The sequence below is a fragment of the Oncorhynchus keta genome, chromosome 27 (genome assembly GCF_023373465.1).
Source record: "Oncorhynchus keta strain PuntledgeMale-10-30-2019 chromosome 27, Oket_V2, whole genome shotgun sequence".
Taxonomy (NCBI): Eukaryota; Metazoa; Chordata; class Actinopteri; order Salmoniformes; family Salmonidae; genus Oncorhynchus; species Oncorhynchus keta.
In genome coordinates, this window is record NC_068447.1 from 41,812,909 (window position 1) to 41,817,908 (window position 5,000).

The following is a 5,000-nucleotide window of genomic DNA, read 5'->3' on the forward strand; positions in this document are numbered from 1 at the left end:
AAGCACCATGGTCTTGTAGCGGATGCGAGCTTCAACTGGAAGCCAGTGGAGAGAGCGGAGGAGCGGGGTGACGTGAGAGAACTTGGGAAGGTTGAACACCAGACGGGCTGCGGCGTTCTGGATGAGTTGTAGGGGTTTAATGGCACAGGCAGGAGCCCAGCCAACAGCGAGTTGCAGTAATCCAGACGGGAGATGACAAGTGCCTGGATTAGGACCTGCGCCGCTTCCTGTGTGAGGCAGGGTCGTACTCTGCGGATGTTGTAGAGCATGAACCTACAGGAACGGGCCACCGCCTTGATGTTAGTTGAGAACGACAGGGTGTTGTCCAGGATCACGCCAAGGTTCTTAGCGCTCTGGGAGGAGGACACAATGGAGTTGTCAACCGTGATGGCGAGATCATGGAACGGGCAGTCCTTCCCCGGGAGGAAGAGCAGCTCCGTCTTGCCGAGGTTCAGCTTGAGGTGGTGATCCGTCATCCACACTGATATGTCTGCCAGACATGCAGAGATGCGATTCGCCACCTGGTCATCAGAAGGGGAAAGGAGAAGATTAATTGTGTGTCGTCTGCATAGCAATGATAGGAGAGACCATGTGAGGTTATGACAGAGCCAAGTGACTTGGTGTATAGCGAGAATAGGAGAGGGCCTAGAACAGAGCCCTGGGGGACACCAGTGGTGAGAGCGCGTGGTGAGGAGACAGATTCTCGCCACGCCACCTGGTAGGAGCGACCTGTCAGGTAGGACGCAATCCAAGCGTGGGCCGCGCCGGAGATGCCCAACTCGGAGAGGGTGGAGAGGAGGATCTGATGGTTCACAGTATCGAAGGCAGCCGATAGGTCTAGAAGGATGAGAGCAGAGGAGAGAGAGTTAGCTTTAGCAGTGCGATATAGATATATAGAGAGGAAACCGATGTGAGTGCAGAGGAAAGATATATAGAGAGAGAGGAAAGAGATATAGAGAGATGTAGAGATATAGATATAGAGAGGAAAGAGATATAGATATATAGAGAGGAAACCGATGGGAGTGCAGAGGAAAGATATATAGAGAGAGGAAAGAGATATATATCAAATCAAATCAAATTTTATTTGTCACATACACATGGTTAGCAGATGTTAATGCGAGTGTAGCGAAATGCTTGTGCTTCTAGGTCCGACAATGCAGTGATAACCAACAAGTAATCTAACTAACAATTCCAAAACTACTGTCTTATACACAGTGTAAGGGGAGATATAGAGAGGAGATGTAGAGATATAGATATATAGAGAGGAAAGAGATATAGATATATAGAGAGGAAACCGATGGGAGTGCAGAGGAAAGATATATAGAGAGGAGATGTAGAGATATAGATATATAGAGAGGAAAGAGAGAGAGATATAGAGAGGAAAAATATAGAGAGCAAAGATGTATATATATATATAAGAAATAAGCATCAACTAGCCTACCGCTCCAACACACATGTACGCACACACAGTAGAGGTGACGCAATAACCACTCGGCAGCGCCCGACTCTGAAACCTGCTCGTGGCAGCATAAAAGTTCAGAGCAGAAGTGCTGAGCACAGCTCTATTCCCATACAGGTTCCTCTTCCTGAACAGTGCTGCCCTGACATGGTGCTAAATCACTACGGATGAAAGCGTGGCTGATATACAGTAATATCACCCAGAGTAGAGTAGTTACAGTATGCCCTCCGAGGGTTAACTGGCACATTTTGCCGTACAACTTGATGTGCCAACCCCACAATAAAGTAGACCCCAACACACTGTTGATAATGCACGGTTTGGCGCGTTAGCCAGTAGCCGCGATCCATTATAAACCACCTCCCGTTTATTGTTTCTGTTTGGACAGATTTACAGCGGGTTTGGTTCAAACGGCACCCTATTTGCCCCAATGGGGGCTGGTCAAAAGTAAGGCTCTCGTCAAAACAAGTGCGCTTATAAAAAGGAATTGAAGTGCTATTTGGGAATGTCTGGCCTGCAGTTTGAATGTCCTCACAGCCCACAGGCCCTGCATTAACTCAGGGCTGTCATCTGTTGGGCGACACATGCACACACACACACACACACACATGCACATGCATTAGAATGGGAAGCTCACTTGTTAATATGGATTTAAGATTGATCATTAGATGAGGTTTTGTCTTTGTGTCTCCCTGACAGAGTGCTATTACTAGTGGACAGGAATGTACGGGTGTGGGTGTTTGTGTGTGTGTGTGTGTGTGTGTGTGTGTGTGTGTGTGTGTGTGTGTGTGTGTGTGTGTGTGTGTGTGTGTGTGTGTGTGTGTGTGTGTGTGTGTGTGTGTGTGTGTGTGTGTGTGTGTGTGTGTGTGTAAAGTGTTCCATTGAGAATAAGCCTGAGGGGTGGAAACACAGACATGAAGAAAACAGGTTATGAGTTGGGTGAAGGACTAGAACGTGGGACAGAGTTTGAGACCAACCTACGACCTGATGATTGTCATTTCCACGGGAAGGTACCCATGAGGACCGACGTGAGGTCCGTAGGTGCGCGTCACATGACAACTAAGAGTCTATGTTTTTGAGAAATGAAGGTGTGTGTGTATATACATTCTTCAAAGTTTTCCATCCTAAAAAAAAGGTGAATAAGCTAAAGTTTTGATTTCTGGTCAAACTACCAGTTAAAGTATTAGAAATACCTCAAAACACAATAATGTTGACTACAACCCCTGACAACTAATATCAACACTTACATTTAGTTTTGGAGAAATGATTTGCCTTCTGTAAGTTTATTAATCATTGCCTTGTAATTCCATGACCAAAAACCCACATCTTTCTGATATTTTCAAATGTCTCTCCCTCATGAGGGATAATGAACCTTAACGAAAGTAACAAGTGAAGGTAGATGGTACACCTACCAATTAGTTATGTTGTTTTTACTGATATCAAGTTTGTTTACGAATTATTAAGTTATTAAGACTGGGAATTCTGTTACCAGATCGGAGTTACTGCAATTTCATTGGCTAAAAGGGGAAGTCATAGGAGTCACACCACGCACCACACAAGCTGCTACTTTCCTCTCTTCCACTGGCATACTTATGTTCAGCTCAGAACGGTTTTCTTTATCTTTCTGTCCTCTGGTGTTCAACGCAAGACTGGACAACCTTCTGTCTGTCTGTGTGTCTGTCTGTGTGTCTGTCTGTGTGTCTGGTCTCTTCTTTCAATTCAATTTACTTTATTGGCATGATGTAACAATGTACATATTGCCAAAGCTTACTTTGGATATTTACTACATGATGATGATAATAAGTATCAAAATTGTCAACGGGACAACAATACCCAAGGGTCAAAATAACCAACACATTGAACAATAGCAATAAGCATACAGTAGAGGACATGCAGGTCGATTGGTCTGTCAGACACTGTCCCTCAACTTATGGCAGGCAGCAATGTAGTGCACTGCCAACACACAGCTCTCTGCGTCCTCCCCCAACAGGACGGGTGGCCTATTCTCATCAGAGAGGTCTTTGATGTAGTGGTCTGCCAACGAACACCTCTCTGCATCCTCCCCCAACAGGACGGGTAGCCTACTCTCATTAGAGAGGTCTTTGAAACCTTGAATAAGGGCTTCAAATTTGGGGAAATGACACACTCTGATTGTTTTATATTTGTGACATTTTGTCAGGAAATGCAGCTCCGTCTCAGGTTCTGCTGTTGTGCAGTGGTTGCACAGCCTTTCCTCTACAGCATGGGTGTCAAACTCTGGCCCGCGAGACAATACCAAATTACTACTAGAGCTGGCCCGCCGGTATTATACAGCGCATTCACCACTAATACTACGAATCCCATAATGCTCTGCTGTTTTCGCGCGCCAATCAGGACAGGATCCAGAAACGCTCTCTCCTCTGTGACAGTAGTCATAGCAACATAGACGCTACAACTGTCAGCGAGCTAACCCTTCCCAAAATGGCGAAAGAAAGGCAGAAAACAGGAGCTTTCTGGACAAGTGGGAGGCAGAATATCTGTTTACATATGTAAAAGACAAACCTGTTTGTCTTGTTTGTGGAGTCAACGTGGCTGTAAGTAAGGAGTACAACATTAGACGACACTATGAAACGAAACACCATGACAAATACAAGGACCTGGACATGACTCAAAGGAGCCAGAAAGTAGAGGAGATGAAAATAAGTTTGGTTTCACAACAGAATATGTTTAAAAAAGCCACATCACAAAGCGAGGTTGCTGTAAAGGCTAGTTATATAGTGGCAGCAGAGATCGCAAAATCAGCCCGGCCCTTTAATGAGGGAGAGTTCATGAAAAAGTGCATGATGAAGGTTTGTGACCTCGTATGCCCAGAGAAAAAACAAGCATTTTCAAACGTGAGCCTGAGCAGGAACACAGTAGCTGATCGCACATGTGATCTTGCCACCAATCTGTATGACCAGCTGATGGAAAAGGGAAAAGATTTTGTTGCGTTCTCCCTCGCTGTGGATGAGAGCTGCGACGCATCTGATACTGCTCAGCTGTCAGTCTTCATCCGTGGAGTGGACTCAAATCTGTGTGTTACGGAGGAGCTATTAGGATTCAAATCAATGCATGGCACAACCACAGGAAAGGAAATCTTTGAGGAGGTTTCCAAATGTGTAACTGAAATAAAGCTGCCGTGGGATAAACTCGTTGGATTAAAGACAGATGGTGCGCCAGCGATGTGCGGTAAAAAGAGTGGACTGGTGGGCATGGTTCGGGAGAAGATGCGGGAAGAGAACTGTGCAGGTGAGCTAACTGTTTACCACTGCATCATACATCAGGAAGCACTGTGTGCCAAAGCCCTAAAGATGGAACATGTTATGACCACAGTAACACAGGTAGTTAACTTTATAAGAGCCAAAGGTCTAAATCACCGCCAGTTTAAATATTTTCTGGAGGAGTGTGGTTCAGAATACGCAGACGTGCCGTATCACACAGAGGTGAGATGGCTAAAGCAGAGGAAAAGTACTGAACAGATGTTTCGAGCTGCGTGAGGAAATATGTCAATTCCTGGAAACCAAAG

General features: G+C 45.4%; 1 protein-coding gene across 2 annotated transcripts in view; it reads left to right on the top strand.

Moving 5' to 3' along the window:
- LOC118360336 (low-density lipoprotein receptor-related protein 1-like) overlaps window positions 1-5,000 on the top strand; it is a 146,179-nt gene that overhangs the window by 67,615 nt on the left and 73,564 nt on the right. The gene's annotated exons all lie outside the window — the stretch shown is intronic.